Here is a 19,344-nt window from a genome sequence, read left to right on the forward strand (position 1 = left end):
TGTGGTCTTCCTTAAGAATAGCATAACATTAACACGTTAAAATAATTCTAACAAGTTGGGGTAATTAAAGAAATTAAAAGTTGGAATTTGAATTATAAAATGCATTTAAAGAATTTTCCTTTATACACCTGAAACTAACACAACATTGTAAATCAACTATACTTCAATTTTTAAAAAATATTTAATTAAAAAAAGTTTCCTTTAAATATATAATAGTAATAGAAAATGAATTAATACTTTTGTAATGAATAAGAGTATGTATAATTTAAAATTTAAAAAATGCATACTGCTAAAGTGATTTCAATCATGTTAAAAAAAAAACAAACAGCATTCTTGGTAGGCTAAACATCCCTGCCATAAGTTTATTATTATACTACAGCAGTCCTTGCAAAGTGCTCAGTCCTCTATGTAGATTATGAGTTTCAAAATCAATAGGTCCAAACAATGAGAGTTTATCATACAGTTCTCAAAAGAATCTTATGCTGGTAAGCTGCCCATCAAGGTTATTTAGTTTACTTCTCCCATATTTTGGAATTTTAAATATCTGTCTAAAGAGTAAGTGATGTCTTAAATGAGTAAATTGTATTTTCTTCACTCCTCTCTCTACTTCCTTCTCAACCCGTTGAAATCTGGTGCCTACCTCTGTATTCCCACTACAGTTATTCACATAAAGACCCTTCATTGCCAAGTTTAATGCTTCCTTCGCCAATGCCATTATGCAAAGACGCTCCTGATTTTCTAGTTCCTCTAACCAATCCTTTTCTGATTCTTTCACTAGCTCACCTCTCTCTGGACAGGACTTGGACAATAAAGTCTCTCAAGGTTTCATCATTCTATTAGAGCCTCTTCTCTCATTTTCAACTACCATCTTCATGCAGTTATTCCCTATTCATATCACCAATGTAGAACTTTCTCCTACACCAAAACCACATATCTAATGACCTGCAGCAGAGGTTCAAAAACTTTAGGAAGCATCAGAATCACCTGGAAGGCTTGTTCAAAAAGAGATTTCTAAGCTCCACCCCCAAAGCTTCTGGTTTCATATGTCTCAGTAGAACCCAAGAATCTACATTTCTAGTAAGTTCCCAGGTGACACACTTTGAGACCCACAGGCCTGCAGGAATCTCCCTTGGATAAGCCATAGGTACCTTAATTTCAACACGACCTAATGAGTCTCCCAGCATCTACCTGGTTCCCTCCAAACCATTCTTAAACAGCACCCAGAGTGATCATTCTAAACTTGATCATTTCATGATCCTTTGTTTAAATATTCTAATGGTTTCCAAGGCGCCTTAAGACAAAAATCAAAATCCTTAACAAGGTCTATCAAGCCTCGCATGACCTGGCCCTTGCCTACTGCGCCACGTTATCACTTTTTTTTTTTAAACACTCCAGTCACAGGGGACTCTTTCAATCAATTCCTAGCAAAAGCCAAGTTCCTTGCTGTTCCAGGATATCTAAACAAGATGTTCTGCCAGAAATATTCTTTTTTCCCTCAGCTTAAGTCACCTTCCTTGGCTTCCCTCCCCACCCACTAGGGTCAGCAAAATTTTCTATCACCCTCTATTTCCTCCTCTTAGCACTGTCCACAATGGTGATTACACAGTGAATTGTGCAATTAGTAGTTTACTGTCCGTTCCCCACCCTTCCCCCACACACAAACTCAAAGAAGTCACATGTCTATCTAGTTCCCACTAAATTTTCCGCCCCTGCATATTGACTTACCCTCAAATATCTGTTGAATTAAAGGTCTTGTAACATTAAATTATTCTGAAACCTCAAAAGGAAAAGTATTATTAAAAAGGGACTAGAGCATTTTTTAGTATCCTTTAAGACTCACAAATGAGGAAGCTTCATTAAACTCTACCATCTAGGAGTTTAAATTACGAAAAATAATGCCTTCAAAAGATAAAATGAAATCTTCCTATCACAAGTTCTTCTGCAACAAGATATATAGGTATATTATTGCTTAGTATCTGTACCAGTAGAGTACAGCACTGATATACAAAACCATTCAGTAATACAAATGTTTATAATGCAGCCTAGTATAATTTTTGCAGAAAAGTTATTTTACGTGTAAACCTGCATTAGAGAGTACACTCACGCTTAGCAACAGAAGTGGTTTTAGTTCATGCTACAAAATGGGATGGGGTAGCTGCCTGGAATTAAACCTAAATACGGATAACCACAAATTATATAATAAATATGAATATAACTGAGAATTAAATTATCATGCAAACAAATGTTATATAGATTCTCTGGTTTTTTTGTTATATAGACTCTGATCTCCTTTAAATGGAAAGAATATCTGCCATGTATAATTCATTCACCAACTCTTTCTCTGAAGTGCATGCTAAATCAGCATAGCCCTGGCCTAAGTCGCAAACAGAGAACAAGTGTAACTATCTTAAGATGTAACTTTAACTAATATAGCAGAATTTACATCCAAATAAAGGATATCTCCATTCAGAGTAGTCATTTTTAGAGACCATTTCAACTTGCCATCATACAAAACAATTCTCGAACTCCTCTCCTCTAATCATTTTCTTAGCTACCATATAAATGACACAAGAATAATAGGTTTCATCCTTTTGGTCACTGATTATTTTTAACGAAAAATGACATTTCTCATTTTGATCCCTAATTTTATGTATGAGACCCTATTCAGAATCATTTCCCACTTTTTCCAAGTATCAGATACATTCTCAAGAGATGTTATTCACCACCACAGAATATAAGTAAAAGAATGAGGCTGAAGGCACTAAAGAAATGCCAAAATAGTTTCAAAAGTGTTTCTAAAAAACAGTGACATTACTGAAATAAATTCAAGATAACTTTGAACACATCAATCATCTCTTAGACATATAAGTTTTAATATCTTATTTAAAAGCTGGTCACACATTTCTACTTTGGGCACAACTCACAGACAGGCCTGATCCCTGACTTCTGGTTTTCCTGAATAACAAATGATATAATGCAAAAGCACATTTACTATGAAGTACAGATTAAGAAATGGAACAAATTCTAACACTAAAATCTGGTGGTCTACTTTAACAGCATGGCTTGGAAAGGTAGTACTATATACCAAAAAGAACATGGCTACAGAATGACATAGGCCAAGGTTCAACTTCTTGCTTGGGCCCTTAGTACCTACATGACTGAGCATGTTACTTGAACATGGAGTCTGTACAACATCAATAATTCTATCTGTAAAATGAGAATAATACCATCTATTTCAGAGCTATTATAAGGACTATATTACATAATATATCATCTGATTGTAATTCTACCCCCTAGCATCGTTAAGGAATCCTCAAAAGAACCTAACAGGCTATCTGTTCCAACTCTCCATTTTACTAAGACCCACACAGACTAACTGGTTTGCCAAGGTCACAAAGTTATTTAGCAGGAAAGACAATACTTCTGGCAGGCTTCTTATTTTCCCAGTGCATCTGTTTACTAAATCAGTTGGTGTTTGTAATGCTAGGTTGCACAAGCCTGTGACATAGGGTCTCAAAGAGGGTTTCTGAGACAGTAATAAATCAAGGCCTCTTAAGGACAGTATTTGGAAATATTTCCCTGGCAATCAAGTATTAATAATTTAGTCCTAGGGTTTCCCTGATGGCACAGTGGTTGCGAGTCCACCTGCCGATGGAGGGGACACGAGTTCGTGCCCCTGTCTGGGAAGATCCCACATGCCATGGAGCGGCTGGGCCCGTGAGCCATGGCCGCTGAGCCTGCGCGTCCGGAGCCTGTGCTCCGCAACGGGAGAGGCCACAACAGTGAGAGGCCTGCATACCACACACACACACACACACAATAATAATAATAATAATAATAATAATTTAGTCCTATATATTAAATGTCTCCCTTGGATTTTAAGCCTTTGTTTTTGAACTTAGATATTTTAAATTACAGCTAAAACTACCTCATTCTGCATAAATTTTCACTATTTTCTTAAAAGGTTCTTTTCTAAGTAAAATATGAACCTAGTTTTAAATCAAGATACTAGGAAAAAGTGAATGTGTTTCTCATTAATTATGGTAACTGGTTATAATCAACCAAGAGACTTACCCCAGTTTCCTACAAGTAAATTCATACCCATACGTAAGGTGATGGTTCTTTATCAAGGATCAAAGCTTGAAATGCAAGATCTAAAGTTAATTCAAGATAATCTCAAGGAATTTTATTACCGATTTTCTTATTCAATCCCAAAAGCAATTTTTTCATATTTTGATACAGCTAAGGATAGCTTTTTATCTTGGGCATGAAAGAAAAATGAGTGTCTGAGTGCCTAATTCTGGCCTAGATGCTTCTGGGTTTTGAATCCAAGGTATAAATTGCCACAACCAAAGTACTGATCATTTTTAATTTATCATGTAAGTAACCAAGACACATAATTACACTTCCACATGCCAATTCAAAAAGGATCTATGAGAACCAACACAATTTTTAATACTTCAATTAAAAATGACTACCAAAAATGAGAAACTATGGAAATAACTCATATTCAAAGACTGTTCCTAAAGGAAAACTGATCAATATGGTGACAATGTAAAAATTCTTGGAGAATCCAAAAAAAAGCATATATTTGCTGAATTTAATTAAAATCATTATTTGTGGGCTTCCCTGGTGGCGCAGTGGTTGAGAGTCCGCCTGCCCCTGTCCGGGAAGATCCCACATGCCGTGGAGCAACTAAACCCGTGAGCCATGGCCGCTGGGCCTGCACGTCCGGAGCCTGTGTTCCGCAACGGGAGAGGCCACAACAGTGAGAGGCCCGCATACGGCAAAAAAACAAAACAAACAAACAAACAAAATCATTATTTGTCTCATAGCCACAAAATGTATCACTGGTTAATTTCAACTTATAAGTTTGAAGAGGCTAATTACTACTACTGTAAATTAAGAAGAAGCCCCAAAATAACCAAATAAGACCTTGCTAGTTAAAACACTAAATATGTTAAGCAATCAACCTCTTAAATGAGTCTCTGTTTTCACAGAGGAATTTTTCCTCAGTAATGACAGAGTATTATTGTTTTTAATTCCTACACTCTAATCATAAATTCCTGGGAAAATAGACATAAAAACCATAATTTCCCAAGTAATCAAACCTTTGAAAAACAGTCACAGTACTATCCATATAATGCTGAAGGTTCTATTTTAAAAGTTCAGGAAAAGTGAGAAAAAGTACCAAAACCATAAACCTAAGAGAAGCAATAAAGGATACCGTAATGAGGCAGACAAAAAGGATAGTAATTATGACAGGTATCTAAAAGGAAAAATGCTTAGAATACATGAAAAAGGTAAAGCAAAAGACATATAACCATGATCTAATCAAACCTCAGAGTAAGAGAAAGTTCACAAAATAATCAGTAAATAGACATCAACGTTAGGGAATATCTACAACTTTAACTTCCCCTACAGTGGGCAAATAAAGAAACTACACAAGAGCCAGTTTTTTTCTAAGCTACTTTAAATTTCAAATAAGCATGTACTATGTAGGTTCCACAGTATCTTACATAATCAGGCCAAATTCTAGGGGTTTAAGCCTTCCAAATCACAGCCCTTCTGACAGGATCTCAACTTCAAAGTAGTCAGCATTTAAAAAATCTGGATTACATAAACTTCTAATTGCAAGAGAATTATAACTCCAATCATAAAAGACACACTTTCCAGCAGTCAAAACCATAGCTGTAGAAGAAAGAACTACAAAGTCTCATGAGAGAAGGCCTGAACAAGATTAATGAGAAATGCAGCAATATCATGGAAGAGAAGGAAGTAAACAGACAAATTTAAATTTATTTGCCCAGGATAAATTATAATCAACCAATTTTCCTAAAGATTCAGGAAAGAAGACTGGGAAATAAAAAAGAGAAAAAGGTATAAAAAATTTAGAACAGTGCTGGGAAATTCTTTTGAGTATAAAATGAAAGGAGGAGATGAAAATTACGGCCTTCATGAACCAGCTAGGCAATCTAAGCTCAACATTTAAAGTACCAAAGATAATTAGGTAGAAGAGACAGAAAAGTTATAGAGAAAAAGATCAATAACTAAGGAACCAAAGCAGATATCACAATTAAGGCAGAGAAGTAAATGAAAAAGAATAACACCTCACCCGCCTGGACACAGTTGAGAAACAGAAAATAAGTAATGAATAATCAAGATGTCACAAGAGTCATGGGCTTACAGCTGACATGCCATTCTCTGGAGAAAAGTCACTATTTTATGCACAATTCTAAATGGTCTCATTCAGTTTCCAAGGAAGAAACTAGAAATGGCAAGAGAATCATAATGACATGTACAAGTTGGGGCAGGTGACAACAGAAGAGGAAACAGAAAAACTAAGAAGCAAACAAGAATTCAAAAGCATACAAATTTTAGGACCAACTGGCATAAAGATACAAAATACCTATACAAATCAATAGTGAAGAAATATCACTGTATTTCAACACAGTATCATGATCACAATTTTTATGATCATTGCATTAACCAAAAAAAAATAGGAAAGTTCTCCAATAAAAGATGATGGACTGAATATAAATTTTCCCTCCAGTTACTTCAGATCTCCCATTGAAACAAAAACAATTCATACAGAAAAAAAATAAAACCATAAGAGCAAATAAATTAAAAGTGGGGATGGGGTAACATCTGGGTGGGGGAATGGGAGGTACAAACTACTGGGTGTAAGATAGGCTCAAGGATGTACTGTACAACACGGGGAATACAGCCAATATTTTGTAATAACTGTAAATGGAAAGTAACCTTTATATAATAAATAAAAATTAAAAATTTTTAACTATAATAAAATAAAAAATTTAAATTATAATAAAATAAAAAATTAAATTAAAAATAAGACACACACACAAAAAGTGGGGACAGACAGAGTAGAGTGAGAAGTCCATAAATTTCTGAAAGATGAAAGTAGATGTGAAATTGATTGACATCACAAGTAAAGAGAGTCACAGCCTCATCATACCCTTTAAGAGTGACGCAAAAGACTGGGAACCAATACGTATGACAGAACCCCCAGAGAAGCATGATTGCAAAGTAAACGGTTCAGCAAAGGATGAGAATAAATAGTGGGGCTAAAAATAGGAGAATTATATATTACCTGACTGACTGTATAAGGGACTACACTTTCCATCCCCCATCTCCAAGCAGCACCTAAATAAACAACTGACATTTACTCCCTGGCAAAAGCACAGTCAGCTTTTCTCTAAACAAAGTGAATAACTGTCTAGGGGATGCTGGCACAGAGTAATAAACCCTTCTTATCTGGCATTTAGAAGACCCACAGCCTGGAAGCTGGCTCCCCTCCCGCTTACCCTAAAATGCTTGTCAATATATAGGCCCCACCCTATACTGTTCTGCCCTAAAGTGACGTGCCCAGAATTCATACTCAAAAAAAAAAAAAACACCTAATAGGGAAAACAATCCAAGGAACAGGGTGGGAGGGGAACATCCAGACCAGGAAGCCGGTCCTTCTTTCTGAAACATGAAGAGACAACCAATCCAGGCATATAAGGAAAAGTAAGTATGCGGGGAAAAAAAAAAAAAAAAGATTACAAAAACAAACATAAAAGCTGGCCAGACAGGAAAAGGAAATAATTGGGAAACACGAAATGTCTTTTAAAAATCTACTTTGCGGGCTTCCCTGGTGGAGCAGTGGTTGAGAATCCGCCTGCCAATGCGGGGGACACAGATTCGTGCCCCGGTCTGAGAAGATCCCACATGCCGCGGAGCAGCTGGGACCGTGAGTCATGGCCACTGAGCCTGCGCGTCTGGAACCTGTGCTCCGCAAAGGGAGAGGCCACAACAGTGAGAGGCCCGCGTACCACACACACAAAAAAAATCTACTTTGCATTTTCTGAGACTAAAGAGAGTACTACAACATAAAACAAGAAAAGAATGGCAGAAAAAGAGAACAAGAAAATTCACGGATTACCCTCCCCTCAACAAATAAGCCAAAAAACTAGGGACAAAAATCCCCTGAACACAGAGCAAAGTGAATCACAAAATATGAAAGTAAAAATGAGATGAGGACCAGTCCAAGACAGAAAACATCTGCCTACTGAAGAACAAACAAGCAAACAAGAAAATGAAGGGAAGAAAATATCAAAGACAAGTGAGAATTTCTTAGAGCTGAAGAATCTGATTCAAATAATAAAGGCAACTGAGTGCCTAAAACAAATATAACCAAAACAAAACAACATGTACAGCTCATTATGAGTTTGCAGCAGAAAGATAAAACAGAGATGATCCTAAAAGTTTTCAGACAGAATAAAGAACAAATCACCTTAAAAGGGTAGTGAATTAGATGACACCTGATTTCGAATCAGCATCCCTGGCACTGGAAGACAACCAAGCGATGCTTTCAGAGTTCCAAAGGAAAATTATTTGCAACCTACAATATTGTGCCCAAACTATCAGTCAAATATGAGAACAGAATGAAGATATCTTTATACATAGAATAATTCAGAAAACTTGCCTCTCAAATACACTTTTTTTGGAAGTTGTACTCCAAAAAAAAGATCAAGTAAATTTAGTAAAAAAGGAAGATCAATAACAGAATGAACCCAATTCAAGAGGACAGTGAAAGGAAGTTCCAGAAAGAGACCTAAAAGCAACTAGTCCAAACTGAAGCAGAATTACAATTATGCCAGATAAATAGGGGACACAATACAACAGGTAGTATGATGAAGAGCTGGTGGAGACTATGATAAAAGCATACAATACCAGAAAAGGGGGCAATTAGAAACACCAAGAAAATAGGAAGTCATGTCCATTGTTTTTAATTCAATGGCTAGATTTTGAGCAACTGATAAAATAAAATAAAATATGCTGGACCTTGATGGTATCAAGGTATTTTTCTTCAAGTGGCCCAAGGGCCGCTTAATAGGATCTGTAGAAAAGAAATCATAATCTGAGCATACTACCTGGCCTAGGATTAAATGATATTTACATAGTCATAGTATCAAAACTATACCTTGGGTTTTGTCATTTAGTGATGGACCTATGGATGTGACAGCTGGGGTTGGGGGGGATGGGGGAAATGTGTTTATCTAGGCAAGAAAAAGTATAGCTACCAGTCTAGAAAGAAATGGAAAGAAGAAAGAAAAAGCAGAAAATCCAGACAATGTCTAAACTGATAAATTAGCAAAAGTGTAGATGACATTCAATAGAAACTAGTATGTTTTATAAAAGCAGCATAGCTTCCTTTGTTGCACATTCATAAACCTACCTCCCCCAAGAACTCCACCCATCTCCTAAGGGGAGAAAAAGTCCATTAATTAAAGGTAAGTTTCTTTCAGTTTAAAATAATTTCTTTCAGGTTAACTCCTTTTTAAGGCAGCGGTTCTCTGCTGGGGGTGATTTGCCCCCCGGGGGACATTTGTCAATGTCTAGAGACATATTTGGTTGTACTTTAATGGAGGTGCTACTGGCCTCTAACGGGTAGAGGACAGGGATGCTGCTCTACAGTCTACAATACATGGGACAGCCCTCACCACAACAAAGAGTTATCCAGACCAAAATGTCAATAAAGCCAAGTTGGAGAAACCCTGCTTTACGGGGAGTCTTCAGACTTTTACAGAAAAACGTTTATAGTTTCTCTCTTCTTTATTCTTATCATGGTATCTGGATGTAGAGGAAAGCTTTCACGGGCACAGGGAATGTTACGGATGCTCTGAATGTGGACCCATGGACTGCCCTCTGGGTCTTCACGGGTCCCTAAGGTTTGATAGAGTCGTAATGGCATATACTGATGAGGATGCTGCAGCAGCGTCCAGTGACCTCCTAACCTGGCCCCTCAGCTCCTGCTGGTATGGATATTCTTAGGGCCTCAACTACCTCTTCTAAGCAGCCCATGCTTGGGTTAAGGCCATACTAGCTGCTTAACAAATAAACATCAGCAACTGCACACAACTAAAATGTCTCCTTAAAATTATACAATACGTCGTGAGCACTCCTGTTTGCTGCACAGCTTTCTTCCACATGGAAATCTGAGGGACTTGAGATCTTCCCAATCTTATTATCACACCTGAAGAGGCCCAGCCTCTGCATCTGGCCCTTAGATTGGAAAAGAGGAGGTGGAGAAACACAGCCGCTTTTCTCCCACCTCAGTTCAGAAAGGACAGTGCATCACTTCCATTCACATTCCCCTGGTGAAAGCAGTCTTCTGGTCCCACCTAGATGCAGGGAAGGAGGATGGGGATAGAGGAGAAAATGACTGAGAAACGTGTTCCTGTCTGGCAGCCACCTCCCAGTGTCAACTGAACTAAGGCTAGAGAGAGAACAAATTCTGGTGGGCATTGAGCTGAATCTGCCACAGCCGCCCTCTCCACGTCTATAACCTGGTTCTTCCCCTCACAACATACCCTCATGACAGGCTTGCTAGCTCTCACTCTGTTAACTTCTATTTCCTTCACTAGGATTATGTGAGAACTTCCAGATCTCTTTCATACCACATAAGAACAGGAAAATCACAGGGTGCATCTCTGGGCCTCACTTTGCCTCAATACACCATATTCTTCCCCTGAAGCCATCTCATGTCAGCATAGGGCCAGTACAGGGCAATAAGCTAGTTAAGTGGCTGTGCAGGTTCTGAACATAAGCAGCCTGGCTCCACAGCCTGTGATAGTCTGCCTCCCTAGATTTCTAAAATAATAGGTAGTAAGAGAGTCCTTCCCTGATCATCAGTGAATATTTATAAAGCATCCACATCTTGCGAAAGAGCCTAGGGAACTATTACAAACTCCCCACTATGATACACAGCACTGTTTTTCTTTACCTCCGGATCGCTGATCTTAAATGTTATTATAGTCAAAACAACAGGCAAAATTATACAGTAAGCAAAACTTGTCTTTAGAAGTCCCTCACCCTACTCTCTACTTGAACAATGTACCTGTGCCTTCATGTCCAAAGAATCCCACCTCATTATTCTTACCCAATAATAGTGTTACTTAGACTGAACTGCTGTCTCCCCAAATCTACCATACTCTAACCCCATCAAAAAGTACTTACACAGGACTTCCCTGGTGGTCCAGTGGTTAAGAATCTGCCTTCCAATGCAGGGGACGCAGGTTTGATCCCTGGTCGGGGAACTAAAATCCCACATGTCTCGGGGCAACTAAGCCCCTGCGCCGCAACTGCTGAGCCGGTGCACTCTGGAGACTGCGTGCCACAACTAGCAAGAAGCCCCGTGCCCCGTAACTAAGACCCGATGCAGCCAAATTAAATTAATTAATTTAATTAAAATTGTTTTTTAATTTTGGGGAAAAAAACGTACTTAAACAGACTTCGTAATTTTCACAGGGGCCTGAGCCTTCTTTGTAAGAAGCTACGAAATCTGATAAACTACTCCTGCTAATAGTGGCATCTGGCAGCCAAAAAACAATTTACTTTAATGGTGGACATTTCAAAAGGATAGATTTTAATTATACAGATTTGTGTCCCTCAAATATCACTCATAAAAATCATCCATATCAATTCTGTGCATCAGTTTTACTCTTAAAAAAAAAAAGCATGAATTTTAAAAATTGTAACAAGTCACCTTAAAATACTGTATCTATTGTACTATATGTCCTTATAGTTCCAGTTTAGTCTGGAATTTCCTAGTGAGAAAATGGCAACTGAATGAACAAAGAATTATTTGCTTTACTCCAAGTAAAACATAGGATGTCAGTCAAAATACATGAAATGAAAAAAACTGAGGCCATCTTATTACAATCTGTATTTTCATCAAAGCATAAAGTCAAAATAGACTGAGAAAGATCATAAAGGTCAAGACCTGTCACAAGGGGCAACTGCAAATAAACTATACAAGGCATTATAATGTGACAGTTAAAAGGACAGGTTCTGATGTCAAAGGTCAGGTTAAACCTCAAATTCAAATCCTTTTGGTAAGCTCCACCACCTGCTGCTTAGCCTCCCTGTGACTCAGGTTTAGTCCAAATCCTGGCTCTGCGGCCTACTACTTAATCTCTCAGTGCTTGAGGTTTAAAAAAGGACAAGAAAATAGTCTGATTTGGGGGGGGTCATTGTCAAGTACATATGTCAAGTACCTGATACATAGTTAGCAGTTAACACGTATAAGCTATTATTATTATTATGACCAACCACTCCTACTAAGACACCTTCAGGAGCTATCAATCTCTCTCTGAATCTATCATGTTTTTAACAACCCTGAATCAAACAGTTTCTCCTTTTTAACTGAAAAGAGTCTTGAAGCTCAAAAAACATTTCCTCCTTTTTTTTCAGGCCTTTGTAAATATGGAAGGTGGCAGGTAACTAGCTTATCGTTTGAAGATTCAATACTCTTTTTTAGTCTTTTTATAGTACAATTCCCTTCCAAATATCACACAAAGGACAGCCTGCTCCATGGATTTAAACACTGCGAAGAGTTCACAAAGTATAACGAAATTTTGAGATTCATAAAAGAACAAACAGCTACTGGAGCAAAAAGCTTAGATGGGTTGATGCAGAAGTCTATTAGCCTGCTCACAAAATATTGAATTCTAACATAAAGCACAGCAGATAGAGATTCCTCATGGTTTACAGTCACTCAGACCACTAAAAACATATAAAGGATATTTTTGGTAACTTTTTTCCTTAATAGCAGGAAAATGCTCTGTTTTTTCACAATAAATACACAGATTGCATGATAGGCAAGGCCAATTTCTTCAAAAGCAAATTCTGTAGAGAACAAAGCTTAAAGGCTCAGATTTTTCAGTAACACATCTCCCTTAAAGCTTTACAAATTCGAGGTATCTAGCATTCCTTGCAGTTTATAACCTTAAGAAGTAACACAATTAAGCCTCATTTATATCAGAAAGCATTATGCCTGATTGAAAGAAAACTAAACATCTAGAAATTTGATACTGATAAATTTAAAGGTTAACACCATAGATCAATGCAAAGGTCAAGTAGATATTAGAGTTCGTGATAAATACACCAAAATATTTTTTAAAGATCTAAAGACAAAGAAATGTTTTTAAATAATTTGATGTTTGTTGATTTCTCCTATGTGTTAATATTGAAATATGCACTTCCATATACATTATGTAATCTCATTCCCCCAACAACCTTGTGGGATAAGTATTATCCTCCTTCTACAAATGAGAAAACTAAGGCCCAGTGATTTGCCTAAGGATACCTGCTTGTATAAAATGCAATCAGAAATCCAATTCAAATTTTCTAACCCCCCAGATCAATGCTCTTGCTTTCACTGTAGCATTGTCTCTTCCAAAACTCAAGTACTCTAAATTTTAGCTCTTATAAAGTGTGCCAATCTTTTTACCTGGGAGAGGTAACAGTTATGAGGGAAGAAGAAAAATTCTTCATAATGTTACCAAAAAAGACTCACTGTGTTTAATCTGACATGACTACCCAGTCCAATTTAAATGGTTTGGTTCATGCTGTCTATCCCTCTTAGAACACCTGCTTATCATCAGATATACGCTCTCAGAAGACTTAAATGAAGAATCACCTCCTCCAAGAAAGTTCCCCAGATTAAATGACCTGCTTCCCTCCTGCCAAGCCAACATCATTTCTTTGTCACCTCACTGCTTGTATCTAATTTGAACTACATTATCACATACTCCTCTTTGTTCTCCAGTAGTACATCTGGAACTACATTTTTTTCATTCAATGACTATTAAGCATTTGGAAAGTCAATGGTCCTTGCTGTCATGGAGAGCTTACATTGCTTCCAATTTTAATAAAAGTAAGAATAACACAGGGTAGAAGAATTTGATGTTTCAGGACAAGAACTCCTTTCCTACAAGGTCTCTGAAGAAAGCTCTCTCCTTGCAAACTTGGTAACATTTTTCAGGGAGGAAAAATCCCTTCTATCATGTGTTCCAAATGAGACCTTCAACTTCATGCCTTTGAGAGGAAATAAGAGAGGGTGGGGACCAAGGTGGAAGGAAGATCTAAAATCTTTCACGGACTTCCTGAAAGAAAATATTGACATGAAATCTTCACACATTAGTCCAGACATCTCTTCCTGTGTCCCAACCACAAGGAAACTATACTTCAATCTCCTTGCACGCAGGCACCTTCATTAATGAAGTATGTACAGACTTTTTAATTCAAGTTGTATTTATGTATTATTTGTAGGTCATATTCATAAGAATAAGATAGCACCTATGTCTTCTACTTTTAAATCCCCCAATGTTCCAAAATCATCGCTATAAATATGTTCAGCTTTGGATAATATAGATATTAAAATATAAAACTTCAAGTATTATTAGGATAAGGATTTTCCAAAATAATATTAGAAAACTACATCTAAGTATCAATTCTTTTTTTTTTTTTTCCCCCAGTATGCGGGCCTCTCACTTGTTGTGGCCTCTCCCGCCGCGGAGCACAGGCTCCGGACACGCAGGCTCAGCGGCCACGGCTCACAGGCCCAGCCTCTCCGCGGCATGTGGGATCCTCCCGCGCAGGGGCACGAACCCGTGTCCCCTACATCAGCAGGCGGATTCTCAACCACTGCGCCACCAGGGAAGCCCTACGTATCAATTCTTTATTTTGTCATTCATGCTTCAATTCAAGTAACATGCTCTTGAAGGATTATTTATAAACCAAGTTTATATGTACTAAGGGCTCTCACTAGTTAAATTATGCAATTAGTCCTTTAAAAAGAAAGATCTTTTTATAATGCAAATTTTGTTAATTTTACTTAAATCAAAACTAAAACATAATTTCATTACAAACAGTATGTGTACTTACTCCAAAGTATATTTTAAGGCTTTTCAATTCAAAAGAAACCTAAAAACTAGATATTGCCAAATTTATAGATGCCATAAATGTTTTGTAAGAAACATATTTGATTGCCTCTAAAATGTAATAATATTCTAACTGAAAAAAAAGTAGCAGCACCTTTTCATAGATCACAGCTACAACAAATATTATGATTCAATGAAAGAGAAATAAACCATGACCATTTTTAATTAAACAGGCACTTCTAAGCACCTGTGTACAATGTATTGTAGCTCAAATGGTTCAGATGGAATTTGACCACAACAACTTAAGCTCCATAATTAAAGACCTAAAAGGTAGTTCTTATGTTTCATCTATTCCCTTTCCCATTACTTTAAACAGGCATATTGTAGTCATTCTATACATAGTTACTATCAAAAAAGGGGTAACAAATATTTGAAATGCTCTGTACTTTTAATAGAGGACAAATTGCATGCCTTTAGTCTTCCTTCCCCAACCTGTTTCATAAAACTAGCATGATCTTAATAATTTCACTTCAAAACAGGTTCTATCTAGCAAGCACAGAAATTGATCCTAGTCTCTCAGCATGATCAAGTTTAGATGACACTTGATGGGACGGAAGGAGGAAACCTAACAAGCATTCCACCCATGTTCCTCCACAATCCTTGTAATCCTAACGGAGGGACTAAAAAAACAAAAAAACAAAACACCTTTTAAATGATTATTTGAAAAGACCTAAAGTATCACTAATTTGAGGCTAACTTTCAGGGGAAGTTAATTAAAAACGAATAACCCTACTATACACAGCGCATTCTTATACTACTTAGAAGTCATTTACGTCTTCCAGCATCAGAAAGGCAAAAACTTCATTAAATTATTTAAAGTAAACATCTGTATATCATCAGTTGGGTAAATTTCCCCATTTGTTTAAGTAGGAGCCCAAGTTACCTATTATTTCAGGCAGCATTTAGATAAAATGAAATTAAGTATGTTCCCCAACCGCACATGTCTCTCATAAAGAAGGGTGTTAAATGACTTTTGTGAATGGAAAATCTGCATATACTGTTGCTTCGCCTCGGCCGGTCTTGAGCGGATGCCTCAATGAACCAAACGCACGCTCTCTGTGAAGCTCCTTGGAACCTGATTCCATTCTTGAGAAGGGGCTCAGAAACAAACATTACATTTAAAAGTATAGCTAAGGCTTCGCCTTCCTCCTACGCTACAAGAAGGCCACAGGAACTGAGGTTTAGAGGAACACCACCATGGCCCTCGGCTCTGCAAGGGCGGGTGAGGTCTGCGATGCGCGGCACAGCCTCCTCTGGGGCTGTCACAGGAAAACGGGAGCCTCGCCTTAACTGCACCAAGTGACAAAGCGCCAGCTCTCCAGGGCGCCGGGGCTTCCGGCGAGACCCCGCCGTCCGCCCAGTCAAACTTCGGGAGGAGGCACACATCCAGGGCCAACAAAAAGCTCGTACCGGCCCCTGCCCCTGCCGCGGCTTTGGAAGGTTGCAGACGCACTTACCGTGGGCCCTAAAACACTCCATCCCCGCCAGCCTTTGGAATTTCCCACTCCAAAAGAGGACAAAGGAACCAAAGAAAAACTCCCCGGCGCGGGGGCCCGGAGTGCCCGCCCGCCCCAGCTCAGAACGTGGGAGTCAGGGGGTGCAGTCGTCCGTAGGGGTGCGAACGCGCCGCCCCCCACTCACGGACCGGCTCGACACTCACCGGTGTGGAGCCCCCGGAGAGGCGGGGCGCAGGCGGCCGGTTCCTCTGGGGCCCTGCACGCGTCCAATCGGACCCCAACTTCTCTCGGCCGCTGTCGCCGGCGGCAACTGGGGCGCGAGCCCAGACCAAGAGCGCTGCCTGACCGCCACGGAGGCACTGCCCGTTCGGCCCGCTAGGAGGGCGGGAACTCCGGCCCTGCGGTCTACCAGCCAGGGCGGGCCCCCACTTTCCCTCCGTCTGAGGGATACCGGCGGCGGCTACCGCCCCGGCGAAAGCTAATGCTGCAGCCGCTGGGGCTGCCGCTACCACCACCGCCCGGCCGGGAACGCGTCGCGGCCTAATGCTGTCATCGGCCGAGCCGCCACCTCTTTGGGCATCCGGAGCCTCCGAGATCCTTCACATTCGAGGCCCCGCCTCCTGCCCTGCCCCAGGGCCCGCCCCTACTAGCGGGCTCAGGTCGCACCCCCTTCCCGTCACGTGACGACGCGCGGAGGCGGCCTTGGAGAACCCTCCTCTGCCTGGCCGGAGACAGCCGGGCTGAAGCAACTGTCAACACCTGGTTCCGGCTGAGTCTGATCGCCGCCGAACCGCCTCTGCACCCGCTGGGTTGGTCTCGGGAGGCGAACCTACTGCCGCCCGCCCCGCGCCTGTTGAGGCGAGGTCTTCGGGACCGGTCGTGCAGGGCCCTGCCTCATCTGAGGAGGCAGCACCGGAGAGCTCCCGGGTAGGGCTCAGGGGCCCCCGCCTCCCCAGCCTGGGGCTTGACTAAAGTTTTAGTTAAACAAAGAAAAGCCGAAGGCACCGTGGTGTCTGGCTTGGAAAGCAGTAACTACTTGTTCCTATTTCTAGTAGCACGTTAATTGTGGCATTTAAAGTACTGGTTTCTTCATGAGAGCTTTTTATTTTTGAGGAGAGGATGGTGCATTTCCTTCACGCTGTGATGCAAATAGACTAGAAATTTTATTTTGGTTCCTAGTCCTGTTCAGGATCCTTCGTGCCAGTTTTACAGTCATTAAGTTTTACAATGTGTTAGGTTGGTGGCAGTTTAAACAGCTACACAGGAATTTGACAGTTCGTTCCATTAAAAAAATAAAGCCTAATTCTTGATTTTTTATCAGGTACCTTAACTTTGGACGTAACCTTTTGCCTTCCTTTTTAACGGTAGTCCAAGGAACACTCCCCCCAAACCTGTTATTGAGAGGAAGAGTAAAATGGGAGTGACCAAAAGAAAGACAGTAACAATACAAAAATAAGGGAGGTAGAAAAGCAGAAAGATCATAATCAAATTCTGCTAACAATGAAGGCACATGAAAAAGCTTTATATAATAACCAAACTCAGTTTGTAACTCATTTTTCCTTCTAACCCAGAACTAAGTTTTTTCCTTAAGTGGTTGTCATCTCCTCATTACATTTTCTTAAGACGGTGAAAAGCATTCTGATCAGCTGGATATTTTGAAATGAATAAGCAATAGCATTTGGCCTATATAATCCTTATGAACTAAGCTATTTCATAGAAACTCTAAGAAATCATGGACTTTAAGTCTTACTGTTATTTCATGTTACCCAAGAAAGAAAAGAAATACTGCCAATTAAACTATGCCATGCCACTGATTTTTTAAAGACACATCTTGAACTCAGAGATGTTAAAATATGAAAAACAGTGAGTCTTAGAATCTATGAGATATTGTAATGAACTGGTGTTCCAGTGAGGAAAAGATTCTATAGGCTCTGTTCTGAAGTCAGAGATTGTACTTGTAGTCCAAATACATATGAAGGATGTTTAGTATTCTGTGAAGGACACAATTTCAGCAAAGCTAGTAATTTTGGAGTTTGTCAGCAGATTGAAGCCTGCCTTCTATTTCCTAGAGCAGGGGTTTTCAAACTGGCTCAAAAGTCAATTTTTTTTTTTAATGAAATAGGCTAGACTGTAATCAAAAATAAAATATCAGAGTGCATATATAATAGGGGAAGAATTCTTTGTGAAACTTCTGTTTCAGTTATGGGGGAGGGTACGTACGTCCTGTGTTGTGATTTAAACTGTATTTCTTATTGTGAGTTGCGATCAAATAGATTTCAAAAAGAATATTCCTAGAGCATAGGTAACATGCAAAATATACCATCTGGGCTCCGTTTCTCTGGTGCTTTTCCTTTACTTTGGGAACTAAGACCAAAGATTAGAAGTAGATGAATTGCCTTGCCTAACCCTCTAATGCCTCAACCCCACTTTCTTATGCTGTCTGACGAAAACAAATGTTCATTTATTGAAATGGAAAGTGCTGTACTGGAATCAAGGAGGCCTAGGTTATAGACTTAGCTAACTAGATATGTGGCTAGATAAATTACTCTCTGCGTTTCAAGTTCTAATAAAAGTAGGAAGTTGACTACATGCTCTTTAAGGAATGATACTCAATCTTTTTTTCCAGGGGATGATGTTCACATTTGAAACAAGTAGCCATGGTGTACCCAGGATTATGCAGATTATTTTCAAACTAGCTATAACTCGTTTCAGACACACACACACACACACACACAAAATCAGAATGCAAGTAAGTGAAAGTGAAGATATTATAGGAAGACAAATGTATGTATATTGCAGAATCAAACTTGGGTGTCCTCACTGGCACACAGTAAAGCCACTCATTAACACCAAGTTGTGGTGAAGGAAATTACAGAGTTTACTACAAGATGCCCAATATGGGACCAAGCAAAGAGAAGGAGGAGCTCATGCTGAAAAGACCCAAGTATATCTTTCACAATGGCTTTCAGGGAAGGGTTTTTAAAGGCAAGGTGAGGAAGAGGGTCTCAGGGTGCCTGATCAGCTTGTGGACATCCTTCTGATTGGTTGATGGTGAGGTAACAGGGCAGTATTTTGGGAGTCTACACATCATCCTTTTG

At 39.3% G+C, this 19,344-nt stretch overlaps 2 protein-coding genes across 11 annotated transcripts in view; one reads left to right on the top strand and one right to left on the bottom strand.

The window, feature by feature from the left end:
* The window catches only part of OSBPL8 (oxysterol binding protein like 8), a 163,869-nt gene extending 146,977 nt beyond the window's left edge, over positions 1-16,892 (bottom strand). For 3 of the 10 annotated variants that reach the window (XM_067009776.1, XM_059081702.2, XM_067009783.1), the window contains exon 1: positions 16,450-16,820. The gene's annotated coding sequence lies outside the window, so the exon portion shown is untranslated. Of the gene's footprint in view, positions 1-16,449 lie in introns of all 10 variants that reach the window. The other 7 variants (XM_059081703.2, XM_067009778.1, XR_010835844.1 and 4 more) reach the window with 6 other exon arrangements.
* A 58-nt stretch (positions 16,893-16,950) lies between these two features.
* ZDHHC17 (zinc finger DHHC-type palmitoyltransferase 17) overlaps positions 16,951-19,344 on the top strand; it is a 238,643-nt gene continuing 236,249 nt past the window's right edge. Inside the window, exon 1 of the mRNA XM_067009784.1 lies at positions 16,951-17,173. The gene's annotated coding sequence lies outside the window, so the exon portion shown is untranslated. The remainder of the gene's footprint in view (positions 17,174-19,344) is intronic.

Source organism: Kogia breviceps, chromosome 12, assembly GCF_026419965.1.
Source record: "Kogia breviceps isolate mKogBre1 chromosome 12, mKogBre1 haplotype 1, whole genome shotgun sequence".
NCBI lineage: Eukaryota > Metazoa > Chordata > Mammalia > Artiodactyla > Physeteridae > Kogia > Kogia breviceps.